A 14,397-nucleotide genomic window follows, 5' to 3' on the forward strand; every position below is an offset into this window, starting at 1 on the left:
TCTTAAGCATAAAATATCCATCATGTTTTCATTTGAAATTCTTTAACTATTAAGTTTTTATCCACCATACCCTGAATATTGAGGAAGCCTATTTTAAATTCTATTTTTTGCATAGCTTTATTTGCATATTCACTTAGCTGATGCAAGCTAATGTTACCATATAAAAGTTGACCAGGCTGTCCTTGTGCTTCTGGAACATCCACTGCCGTCTATGCCTATAAGTTTTTTGTAATTTCAGTTGAGACATAATCCAAACAGAGCACTGATCTTTCTTCCTTTCCAAGCTCATCTGATATTACTCCAAGAACTGTATCACTTAAAACACGTTTACCTAGTTTGATGAAGTGCTGTCATGCTTGGTATGCCAGTTTCTGCTATTACTACTGGCGTTAATTATGGTAACATTTTTAAAGTGCTTACAGATAGCTTTGTACTGCTTGTTAGTCTGTTCAACTTCCTTATTCAGACATGACCACTGAGGCAAATCATGTTGATGAGCCACATTAACGATGACCTCATTGGTATGGTTAACACTTAGATAATCTTCTTCAGTGACAATGTAGCTATATTCCTCTCGTTTATGCTGACGTTGCTAGCTCTGGCCATTAACACTACAATGTCTTTGTCTGTGAGGACTATGATCTCTTTCTTGATTGATGCTGAAATCTCTCATAAACCAGTCCCCAGTTTAACGATTCCTTCTATTTCAAACTCGTTAGTCACGCAAGGCCTACTTTCCATTATCATAGCTGGTAATCCTCGTGCATAACTGTCTATGTAAATCTTGATTTTACGTTATTTCTTACATATTAGTTTATTATTTACTAGGCTCAAGGTCTGTTGCACCACCTTATCAGATGACCATGCTGATACAATTTTTATATCATATCTGTTTTGAAGTGAATCATATTTGTTATTAATTGATAGAACAAAGTCATGCTCATTTTTATTATCAACAAGTTTGCAAGAACTCCCCTTCGATTTTTCAGTTACACATCTACTCCATGACCTCTTCTTGTGGGCCATTACGGATCAAACCTCATTTTATGGCAATTCTTCTGTGGGTTTAGACATATTAACACACGCCTGCTGATCACTGTCTTCCAAGTTAAACCTGGGGTCTCGGAGCCGCGCGACTGCTACGGTTGCAGGTTCGAATCCTGCCTTGGGCATCTATGTGTGTGATGTCCTTAGGTTAGTTAGGTTTAAGTAGTTCTAAGTTCTAGGGGACTGATGACCGTAGATGTTAAGTTCCATAGTGCTCAGAGCCATTTGAACCATTTTTGAAACCTGGGGTGTTCTGTTTTCATCACTCAGAATTTTAAGTCATCTTGCAGCTGAGCAATAATTCACAATAAAGAATTTCATCAGATACTGTGTTATGTCTTAGGATATTATCTATCTTATAGATGTGTACACTTTGGACAGATCCATTCGGCACTTTCTTCAGGTAGGTCATGTTCGGTAATGTTTGCACATGCAAAATGTCTGGAACGATCTCACAAAATACCATTTCTTACGTTTCTGTCACATTTTACACATTTAATAATACAGATGTATCTGTTGTTTATGGGACCTCAATCGCTACTAGCTACAACGACTGGTACCATATTGCCACATGTCTAGGGTTCAGGAATTAAGAAATTCAGCCTTTAGATGCAACTGATGGCTGAATTTCTTAATTTCTGAACAATTCACGGTTGGTGAAGCGCCGTACTATGTTAAAGAATTGTAAATATGTCAATAGGGGTGCATGAACTTCAGTTGACTTTTTGGATTCTAAATGGATACATATTTAAAAACTGGGTTGTTTTGAAAATCGGCCTTATGCAAACACAGTTAGTTTATTCTTATATTTACCCAGACATTTTCGACTCCTACATATTTAGTTTGTTTGACGACAATGAAGCTGTTCCAACTATCTTAAGTTTGTCAAGGTAGTTTTTTTGCTTCTTCTGTGAAACTTAGTACTTTTGTATTTGGACAAAATAAGTGACAGACGCCAACTGACTAAGAGTTAGTTCATTGCCGTACGTCAAGTGTTGTGATGAGGGAAACGGTTTTGAGTACTATGATTTAAGGTTTGTTTCGTAATTTACTTGAAGGAAATATTTTTCTCAGTTTTGTCGCACTATTTATAACCCGTATATTTTGTAAAATGTGTCAAATTGTCATTTATCCTTCCTTAGGCAGCAATTTTATCCACGAGTTGCTTTCGGCCCAGAGAAGCTCTTCCTCTTGTTAATCGAAAGACTGATTTCGTCCACTATGCAATCGAACATGGACGTACACAATCGAAGTTTTTATGGAGAATATCTTTGGTAATATTGACAATTAGTCGTGTATATGGTGACAGTGCTACCAAAGCAGCAGAAGATGTGCATTGGTGTAACAACTGAGTTACGTATAAAAATTCACAACAATGTGGGTTAACTTTATTATAAGCAATGTTTGTCAGTGTTATGTAAATATGGTGTGATATGGTTGATTTATGTGTGATATAGACGTAAAAAATCTATGGACAACAAATCCGTATGCTGTAGCGCTAAATATTGTTTACATATTACTTGCTGACGTGCCGTTTATAGAGAAATGTAAAGCGAAAACGTGTTTGTCGCTCTGACGTTAATGAAGTGTTTGACACATTGCGTGCACTCACGCAGAGGAAATGTGTTGTCTTTTGGAATAAACATTGGCGAATCAGCAAGAAACATTTCGAAATTTACGTCCAGGTACGCTAATATTTTCTTTTGTTTTATAAGTTACAGAAGCGGTAGTGCGGCACACGGAAATTTCATAAATCGTAATGCAACTGCGTTGTAATTTTTAATGCATGGTTATCTGACTGGCACATTGCGTTTATATTATGACAGATCATGAGTTGGTCGATCTTTTTTGCCACTGTTAACTTATGACGTCGTTGTCATTGATTCCATGTTTACATATTTTAATTAGTGTGCTTCAGGATTCATCCTCGCGCAAAGTACACATATGCTTGTCGTTCATTCAAGTTTTGAACAACTTTCGATAAGTTAAGAATTTAGTTAGGCAACATTACTTTATATCAATGTTTTTCAACGTAATGTTAATATTCTGATTGAAAATTTTGACAAATAACTTGATGTACTCTTTCTATACACCATATCGCATATCTATAGAAAATGTCACTGATTAGTTTGTAATGAAACATTCGCTTTCGATGATTTTTCCTCAGAATTCACTTTTGTTATGAGTGAATAACCTGACCTGTTTTTACATTTTCTTCGTGGTGTTCTATCTGTTATTGTATGATTAATTCAATAAACAATATGACAGATTTATCTTGGTATGTAAGCAGTTAATTTTTGATCATATCTTCCTCATAGCAATAGCAGATGAGTGTGAATATGTGCATTCATTTTGTCAATGCATGTGATTTCAGATGGTTTAGATAGGCCTAATATTTTTACTTGTCATTTAACTTATGTTAGTAGCTGCTTGGACACATTGTCACAAGAGTTTTGTTTTTTTGTTTACTTTTTGGGATGAATGAGATAACTATTCGTATTTATTTCTTTTGTCTTACTAAAAGAGTCGTAACATATTTTTACATGTTTATTTTACCAGTTTTTCCCAAATAGTAAACATTTAAGGCATTGTATGATGGGGTTGACATGAATCATGCTTTAAATTGAATTTTAACTCTATCTTGTATCGAGATGTCATTGTAATCCAGGAATATTTCAACGACAATGTTTTTGATACAAGATGCCTGCTCTGTATCAATGCATTGCTGATGGTGTGCTGATGGCACTATATTTAGGCAAAATGCTGAACCCAACAAAACACGTACGGCCATGAGATGGATAATTAACAAGTGTGTTGGTTGCAAGGATCTACCGTGCCGTTCACATGCGACAGTGTGGTGAAAGGAGGGACAAATAACCATATCATGTTTGGTGATGAGAACAGTCTTGGAGCCAGTTATGTTTATTTGTAAATATATTGTTCAAAAGTTTAGTAGTAGCTGCTGGAGTGTATCAGCAGAGACTTACATGATCATGTATATATTTGTTCATTTATTCACCATAGACAAGTAAAGTGGTTTGTTTTGGGGTGCGTAAATACTCTATTTGATCAAAAGTATCCTGACACCTGACTGAAAATGAGTTACAAGTTGATGGCGCTTTCCACCGGTAATGCTGAAATTCGATGTGGTGTTGGCACACCCTTTGCCTTGATGACAGCTTCCACTCTCGTAGGCATGCGTTCAGTCTGGTGCTGGAAGGTTTCTTGGGGAATGGCAGCCCATTCTTCACGGAGCGCTGCATTGAGGAGAGGTGTTGATGTTGGTCGGTGAGGCCTTGGATGTGTTCGGTGTTCTAACACATCCCAACGGTGTTCTGTGGGATTCAGGTCAAGACTCTGCGCAGGCCAGTCCATTATAGGGATGTTATTGTCGTGTAACCACTCTGCTACAGGCCGTGCATTATGAGCACATACTCTTATCATGTTGAAAGGTGCAATCGACACTCCCGAATTGAACAGTGGGAAGCAAGAAGGTGCTTAAAACATCAGTGTAGGCCTGTGCTGTGATAGTGGCACATACAACAACAAGGGGTGCAAGCTCCATCCATGAAAAACACGACTACGCCATAATACCAGTGCCTCCAAATTTTACTGTTGGCACTACCCACACTGGCAGATGGCGTTTACCGGGCATTTGTGATACTCACTCCCTGCCCTCAGATCACCACATTGTGTTCCGTAATTTGTCACTCCACACAATGTTTTTCCACTGTTCAATCGTCCAATGTTTTCACTCCTTACACCAAGTGAGGCATTGTTTGGCATTTACCAGCATGATATATGGCTTATGAGCAGCCACTCAACCATGAAATCTAAGTTTTCTCACCTCCCTCCTAACTGTCATAGTACTCGCAGTGGATCCTGATGCTTGGAATTCCTGTGTGATTGTCTGGATAGATGTCTGCCTATATTACACATTACGGCCCTCTTCAACTGTCGGTGGTCTCTGTCAGTCAACAGACGAGGTTGGCCTGTACGTTTTCGTGCTGTATGTGTCCCTTCACATTTTGGCTTTGGCTATCACATCAGAAACAGTGGACCTAGGGATGTTTCGGAGTGTGGAAATCTCTCCGCGTACAGACCTATGACACAAGTGACACTCAATCGTCTGACCACGTTTGAAGTCCATGAGTTCCACAGAGCACCCCATTCTGCTATCTCATAATGTCTGATCGCTACTGAGGTCGCTGATGTGGGGTACTTAGCAGTAGGTGGCAGCGCAATGCGCCTAATATGAAAAACATACACTCCTGGAAATTGAAATATGAACACCGTGAATTCATTGTCCCAGGAAGGGGAAACTTTATTGACACATTTCTGGGGTCAGATACATCACATGATCACACTGACAGAACCACAGGCACATAGACACAGGCAACAGAGTATGCACAATGTCGGCACTAGTACAATGTATATCCACCTTTTGCAGCAATGCAGGCTGCTATTCTCCCATGGAGACGATCGTAGAGATGCTGGATGTAGTCATGTGGAACGGCTTGCCATGCCATTTCCACCTGGCGCCTCAGTTGGACCAGCGTTCGTGTTGGACGTGCAGACCGCGTGAGACGACGCTTCATCCAGTCCCAAACATGCTCAATGGGGGACAGATCCGGAGATCTTGCTGGCCAGGGTAGTTGACTTACACCTTCTAGAGCACGTTGGGGCGTGAGCGGAAGACGGCCTAACGGTGTGCGGGACCGTAGCCCAGCTTCATGGAGACGGTTGCGAATGGTCCTCGCCGATACCCCAGGAGCAACAGTGTCCCTAATTTGCTGGGAAGTGGCGGTGCGGTCCCCTACGGCACTGCGTAGAATCCTACGGTCTTGGCGTGTGTCGCTGCGGTCTGGCCCAGGTCGACAGGCACGTGCACCTTCTGCCGACCACTGGCGATAACATCGATGTACTGTGGAGACCTCACGCCCCACGTTTTGAGCAATTCGGCGGTACGTCCACCCGGCCTCCCGCATGCCCACTACACATCCACGCTGTCGCGGCATGCTACCAGTGTTAAAGACTGCGATGGAGCTCCGTATGCCACGGCAAACTGGCTGACACTGACGGCTGCGGTGCACAAATGCTGCGCAGCTAGCGCCATTCGACGGCCAACACTGCGGTTCCTGGTGTGTCCACTGTGCCGTGCGTGTGATCATTGCTTGTACAGCCCTCTCGCAGTGTCCGGAGCAAGTATGGTGGGTCTGACACACCGGTGTCAATGTGTTCTTTTTTCCATTTTCAGGAGTGTATATTTTTGGGGGTGTCCGGGTACTTTTGATCACATAGTTTATTTTATACTACTTATCATAACTATGTATAAACAATTACAAACAGTGAAGATAAAAAATTATATTGCTGGATTACTGACACATAATACGGTAATACTCTTTGTACAAATGAAAATAGTTTATTTCACTGAAAGGAATTACGTAATACTATAAAAACATATAGGCCTAATGATGAGAAACTTCTTCAAGGCCATTTCAAAGCATCTTCCACTTAAGATTTTTAAATTTGCCGGAAGTTTGTTATAGAATTTGATCCTTGTGGAATGGGAGCTGTTGTCTGCGCTTTTCGGGGGCCTGTCTCTTTCCAGATGATTATTAAAATGTCTCCTAGTATTGTAAATGTGCACATCTCTATTTAGACTATTATACTGCTTGTATTTGAAAGTTAGGTGAATAGTTATGTAACCATATATAGTATTAGTAGATTCTTACTTTTGAAAATCTCAGTACAAGACCCATTATAACTAAGTGTATAGGTGAACATTACAGTCGGTATAGTCCATATCAATTCAGGCAGGTTAGGAAAAAGTCTTACCTTCATAGTCTCAGATGTTATTGAATTTAGCACATATTAAAATGAAGGACTAAGTAAGGAGCATGTATTTCTTTGTTCTCTCCAAAAAAAATTCAGCTTCGAGATACAGCCCTCCGAAGATGACACTGCGCATACCATTTTAAAGATGCGAATTTTGGAAAAACGTTTAAAATGCTGTATCTCTGGAACAGTTCTAGATATTTGTTGGTTTGTTTTTATTGGAAAGATAATTGCTTTATGATAAAGAAATTTTCCATTTGGACTTATCTGTCAAAGTTATTTTACTATAGTGTTCTGAACTTGTTTTATAAATAACATATATTTCAAAAATGCCAATCCATAAAATTCTGATTTTTTTCTGTTGATTAGTACCATATAGTTCTACATTTCCGGAAAAGGAGAGCATCCACTTTTAGGCTGAACAGGTTTTATAAACAATTGTAAATTTTGCGATACATAAAACCTGTTTTATTACCACATTATCACATAATGGGCTCATAAAAATCAAAACCTAGCCTTATTTAACATAATTTTACTTTCGAAAGATGTGTAAGAGATTCATTTTTCAAGCATTTTAGAGGGTTTCAAAATGTCTGTGAAAGGTCGATAGACTTAAAGGTTTCAATTTATACAATTTCTGTGCACTCTGTTTTGTACTGAAATTAGCCAGTCAGTGAACTGAAAATGTGTTCCCCTATTTCAGTATCTTCTTTTGATACAGAGTGGGGCCTTCCTGTTGAACCAGTAGGAACTGGAGCACTTACAGTCTCCAAAAACATTGTGAACAGGAAGTGAGCACTGATGGCATTGTTGCTGTCCTTCAGCTGGAAACCTATGTCCAGCAGTTGGTTCATGTGGTAGCATACAATTTTGTTCAACTCATAACTGGTATCTATAATCTCTGCAATCCACCAATCACCGTCACACACACACACACACACACACACACACACACACACACCAGAAACATCCCCCTTCCCAGGTTGTGAATCTGAATGTTATCCTGTTGTTTCTGAGGTGTTGACTGAACGAACAAAATTTCTTCTTTCTTGCTTTTTTAAAGTGCATGCAATATGAGTTTGCCCATTACTTTGAGTCCAAAAATGTGTCATCGGAATTTCTTTCACAGAAGTAGTTTGTTTGGACCATTCTTCTTTTTTCTGGTCATGGAATTCTTCGATTTCCTCTTTGGACAAAAGAATGAGGGCTGTGGATGTGTAAGATTTCACACCTCTTGTAAAATCCACAGCACTCTGAATCACAGCAGTATTTGGTCTGGAAAGATTATGTTTTGTAGCATGATGCTTTAGCGGGCCTCCTACACTATCACAAGGCCCCTTCCCATGACCAGTAGCACTGTATACCCAGTCAGTTGGTGCAGATGACTTCCTCAATTCAAACAGCTGGCAATGATTTTTAAAATGACTAGGAGCACCATATGGAATAATGATGATCTTCTCTGGCCCTGTATGCAGTTGAAGAATTTGGAGCATTGCTAGCATGTGCTGAGTCATGTCCTGTGTCATCATTTATAACTGCGACACTTGTTGTCTTATTTTGAAAATATGTCAACTATCATTGTTGTTATTCTGTCAAAACATTTAGAACACAAAAAGTCGACACTAGAAACATCTTCACTTTGAACCAGTCTTCAAATGAGAACACTTATTCCCAACCTGAACATAGTCTGTTTTTGCGTTGTCTTATATATATCACTCTTTTATGGATGTGCAAGTAATCAGCACACTTCACTCTCCTGTGGCCCCAGTCGGAAGACATTTCAAACAGTCCTTTTCACAAAACACACTGCAACTGTGTCAACCGGAAAATTCCTCACGAAAACACAGAACTCTTAGATGTATTAGAAGCCTCCTGAGTAAACAAATTAGCACTGCACAACTACAATATAGACACCTGCAATGGACAACCACAACAAAGAAACTACAGTAAAGTGTAAGTAATATCTGCAACAATGAAAGTGAAAAGAAATAACTGCAACAAAGACAATAGAAATAAACATTGTAACAAAGAAATTAATGAGAAACAACTTAAGTGAAGACATACATTAAAATTTTATATATATATATATATATATATATATATATATATATATATATATATGAAACCTGCCCAACTTAAAAGTGGAGGCCTCCTTTTCCACGGAATGTAGAACTAGACTGCACTAATCAACAGAAAAAGATGAAAAATTTTATGAGCTGGAATTTTTGAAAAAAAATTTTTTTCCAGAAATTATAAGAAGTTCAGAACACTGTAGTAATAGAACTTCAACAGTTACGTCCAAATGGAGGATTTCTTTGTGATCATAAAGAAATTATCTTTAATATAAAAAAAACCAACAAAAAAATAAAATAAATGTGTATTTCTTACTTACTCCTGAATTTTAACATGTGCTAAATTCAATAACATTCGAGACTGTGAAGGTACTCCCCCCCCTCCTTCCACCTTAAGTGATACGCATTATGCCAGTACTTACTTTTCTTAATGGGTGAATACTCTGTTTACATGTTTGGCACAGCACACCCTCATGCTTCAATACCACATGTGTGATATAGATACATTAAAGCATAGCATTTTACTCATAATTAATAACTTGTGCCATTGCCTTCATCGCATTCATAAATTTTTTTGATTTTTGGAATAAGAAATCGATATGGTGCTCCCAAGAGTGAGGGAGAAATTATAGTTTAACACCCTGTCAATAATGAGGTCATTAGAGACAGAGCACAAGCTTAGATTAGGGAAAGATGGAGAAGAAAAGTGGTCGTGCCCTTTCAAAGGAACCATCCTGGCATTTTCCTTAAGTAATTTAGAGAAATCATGGAAAATCTAGATCAGGATTGCTGGCCACGGATTTGAATTCTTGTCTTCCCGAATGTGAGTCCGGTGTGCTAATCACTGCACTACCCTGCTTGGTTTGATGCTTCCAGGAGATGCACCTGTGTAATTTACACTATGTAAAGTTGTTTTATCATCCAATATTATTTTTGTACCATCACCAGACACACAATCCATTGCACTTCATCCAATTCGTAGCTTAAGCGGTTGTTTTGGAAGAGATTTTTTAATCCAAGTATGATACAAGAACAATTTTGGGCCAGTTCATTCATGTTGCATCCCCAGTTAGCAACTGTTATGTCATCTGCATAGTTAAGTACCTAGCTATTGTGTTCATAGGCAGATCATTAATGTATACCAGTATTATTAACAATAAAGCCCCCAGAACAGACACTTGCACATGTGCATCCCACATTTTACTGCAGCTGAACCGAAGTTGTACTTCTTAATAATGTTGTCCACTTTGTGTGCGACTTGTGTGATCTAATGTCTTTCTATGGGTATGACTGTAAGAGACTTTTGGCTATTTGTATGGTACCATACATTTCCAGTTTATGAAGTAGCATATTATGAGATACTGTGTCAGAAGCATGTGATAGATCTAGGGACAAACATACCACCCTTTCTTTTTCAGTTATACTTTGTACATATTGTTTGTACTATACACAAGACAGTGTAAGTAGATTTCTGACAGCTCATAGCTCTATTGCCAGCTTTCAACTACCACGTGCTAATGGCTGAATGCCAAATTAGTAGCCAGAGTGGTGACATCACTGAGGCGTTTACAAAATCACATTATGTTATTGCATGAGGTAGGCCCCTGCAAAGCTGCCACACCCAGCCCACTGCAACTGTCAGGGCTCAACTTATGCCGAGTCAACAATAGGTCACGTATGGCAGGTGCTGTTGAGTAGCCTTTTCCAGAAGCATGTTGGGTGTCATGTAACACTTTTTATTTGCCAAAAAATTTTCTGATCGTATTGCAATAATCTTTTCTAACACTTTGCTTAGGACTTTAATTGAGATGATGGATTGATAGTTTTTGGCTTTGTGAGTACTACCTTTTTTGTGCAATGGCTAGTTGTTCAGTATTTTAATTCAGGTGGAAACATGCCATTATTCAAACTTTCATTGGAGAGGTGGGTCAGAACAGGAATGAGCGAATGCTTGCATCTTTTTAAGATAATGGTGAGAATTTCATCCCATCAACCTGCTTTGCATTTTATTTATTATCATCTCTATTTTAGTTGTATCTGTTTCTTACATATACACAGAGTTTTGTGTCTGGTAAGGAGTTTTGTGTTGTCAGCACCAGATTTTACTTTTACGCTACCTGAATTTATGATTTGGGTATTAAAAGTATTGCTGACCAAATAACTATCTAAAACAGCCACACGGTAACTAACTCAGTTGGACTTTGCTGATGCTAGGCTTTGGTTTTCTGCTTCAGTGTTCTCATTTACACAGTTACATGCTCATTTGTTTATGTTATTCGACTTTTCTATTTTTTGTTGTGTATTTTCCTTTGTCTATAAATTCAGTGCTTGTTTATAGGCTTTTCAATGTATTTGGTAGTTATCTCTGGAAACTCTGTATACATTTTCAAAGTAACAAATATTCCCTCCTTCAGTTGTTTCACTATTGAAAGTAGTCTTATACGGTTTTGAGCATCTTTCCTTCTGAAAATAATTGGGCTTTTACATTGAAATTGATAAAGAAAGTGTTATAAAACTATATTGCATTTCTTTGCAACATTTCCTGCACATTCCATGTCTCAGACTGTGACGTGAATGCTTCTCTAAAGATTTTTCGTTATTACCTCTAACTTCCCTCACCTCATACATACTTTGTGAATAGTGTGTATTCAGCATTTCCATTGTTTGGCAAAGATGATAAGGGAAATGAAGATTTATTATATCAACTCTGCAGTCTTCTACATTGATGTTAACATGCTCTGTACAGCTAAAGAAGTCTTCAGTTAGTCTGACTAGCTGATCATATCTGTCTGATAGATTATAACTACATAGAATATCATGTATTTTTTCATAATCTTAAGTTTACTTTAAGGAATCTGCATTGAAATCACCAGGTAAAACAGTACATTTGATCTTATACTTCTCATATTATGTCAATCAGTTTTCCCATGTTTATAAAAAATAATTGACTGTGTTACCAGGAGATCTGTACAGTCCTATAACAATCAATGGTACTCTGTTCACCACTGTCTTTATTGCTAAAATTTCAAATGTTATTTCACACTATGTTCTGTGATAAACGCCAGTTTTGTGGAATGTAGATGGTCTTTGGAATATGTAACAACACCCACACTTTTATGATATGAATGACTGAAATTACTGGACAGAGTATAGCTGTCAAATTTAGTCATAGAAATTAAATTATTGGACAAACCATGTCTTCTTGCTACACTCCACTATGTGCCATTTGTGTTTTGATTCTGATTTCGAGAATTCTTCCTTTTGTCGTGTCTTCATTGGGTACACAGCCTACAATTTGTTTATCATCATAAGCATATGAATTTGCTTGCCTTGGCAGCTAGAGTCTGTGGGTCGTGTGTGTGAGTTCCCCTTGCTTGAGAGTATGTATATGTGTGTGTGTTTGTCGTCTATTCTGATGAAGGCTTGTTGGGCCTTAACCTTTGTGTGACAGTATTTTTGTTTTGCCTGTATGCGACACAGCATCTCTATTGTATGGTGAGTGGCAACTTTCCTTTTCATAAAATTGTTGTTATTCTATCCTGGATTTTCCATTGTTTGAGTTTGCTTCTTGTTTTGCAGACACATGGCTCTTCATTTTATCCTGTCCTCATCGAATACACAGCCTATGCTTCGTTTATTGTCATATGAGTTTACTTTCTGTTTTTTGCAAACACATGTTTCTGGTTTGGTTACTAATTTAGCATTTATTTTATTTGGTGCAGATATTTTGTTTTTAAGTGGGCCTATTGCTTGTAACTCTGCAGCAGTGTAATAATTTTGTCTGTTAAATTCACAGCACTTAGTAATTCTGCCATTTCTGTATGTAAACAGTCATCGTTTATGAATTTCAGTGTCACTTATGCACATTTTTCATGTTACTGGAAATTACAGTTAATAGTTAAGATCCATTTGACCACACAATTTTTGCATTTCTTACATGTCAAAGGATTGAACTTTTGACTTTTTTGATGAGAGCGCTGTGTTGTTGCACTGTTTTCTTGAAACCATCTTTGATGTAGCTTCGAGGATTATGTTTTGGGGTGCCGTAGTCTGCAATATTTGTGCACCTGTGGTATTTATTGAGGGAGTACTGAACAGTGTAGGATGCTGAACATCTTTCAGCTTGTTGTGTTATTGTTATTATGATACCAGGGAGATATACTCTTCAGCAAAGCAGTGCTTGTACACTCATTTCTCACAGACCCAATGCAAGTCTGAGATGTTCTCCATTGACCATCAGATTTTCAGATTTGCATTCAATTGAGTCTGTTCGGGGGCAATAGGATGGAGGCTGATCTGATCTGTATTGCCAGTAACATACCATGATCAGTTGGTTTTCCTAATGTTTGGTCAACGGCCATTGTGCATCAGTTAAAATATGTTATCCACTGAGTGTCTATCATTTGAATAAAGTATATAATTTTCACTCTTGGTCGCTGTAGATAAGCTTGTGTACATTGTATGTTCACCTTCACACCGATCCTCATCATGTACATGCCACACCATCATTACATTATGAAACGAAGCTGGCATTTAGTATGGATGGGTTCTGTTGACCATTGAAGATGCTTTTGGTTCTGCCTTGGCAATATTTTGTTTATGAATGTATACCAGGTGTACCGGTACGAAATGAGCATTAAGATACAAATGTGTCGATAGGAAACATTACTTGTGAACAAGCCATTTTTTGTTTGTTTGGTTGGTATGACATCTGTGAAAGATATTTAGTATACATCAAGTCATGGAACAAACAACATCATATGTTTTCATCGTGTTAACAGTGTCGAATTTTGTACCAGAAAGTGATGATTTGCAGTATCAGAAGCAACATGCAAAAGATGGTTTCTGTGGTTCAGAAATAATGAATTTGATGTAAGAAATGAAGAACGTGGAAGACCACCAAAAAAGTTCGAGGACGCCGAATTGCAAGCAATATTGGATGAAGATGATACTTTGTGTCAGAAGCAAATGGCAGCAATTCTAAATGTTGCACAACAAACAATTTCTGACTGTTTAAAAGCTATGGGAAAGATCCAAAAGTGAGGAAAATGGGTGCCACATGAATTGAATGATAGACAGATGGAAAATCGAAAAACTATTTGAAACTTCCTGGCAGATTAAAACTGTGTGCCCGATCGAGACTCGAACTCGGGACCTTGCCTGCGAAAGGCAAAGGTCCCGAGTTCGAGTCTCGGTCGGGCACACAGTTTTAATCTGCCAGGAATGTTCATATCAGTGCACACTCCGCTGCAGAGTGAAAATCTCATTCTGAAAAACTATTTGTCAATTTTGCTTCAAAGACATGAAAGAAAATCAATTTTGTATTGAATTGTTACTGGTGATGAAAATGGATTTATTTTAAGAATCCTAAATGGGAAAAATCGTGGGTTAAGCCGGGACCAACCATCAACATCGACTGCAAAACCAGATCGATTTGGCA

General features: G+C 38.2%; 1 protein-coding gene across 2 annotated transcripts in view; it reads left to right on the forward strand.

Moving 5' to 3' along the window:
* Positions 1 to 2,310: 2,310 nt before the first annotated feature.
* Positions 2,311 to 14,397, forward strand: part of LOC126336429 (protein dopey-1 homolog) — a 341,808-nt gene continuing 329,721 nt past the window's right edge. Inside the window, exon 1 of one of the 2 annotated variants that reach the window (XM_050000134.1) lies at positions 2,311 to 2,732. The gene's annotated coding sequence lies outside the window, so the exon portion shown is untranslated. The remainder of the gene's footprint in view (positions 2,733 to 14,397) is intronic. The other variant, XM_050000125.1, reaches the window with a different exon arrangement.

This window comes from Schistocerca gregaria, chromosome 1 (assembly GCF_023897955.1).
Source record: "Schistocerca gregaria isolate iqSchGreg1 chromosome 1, iqSchGreg1.2, whole genome shotgun sequence".
NCBI lineage: Eukaryota > Metazoa > Arthropoda > Insecta > Orthoptera > Acrididae > Schistocerca > Schistocerca gregaria.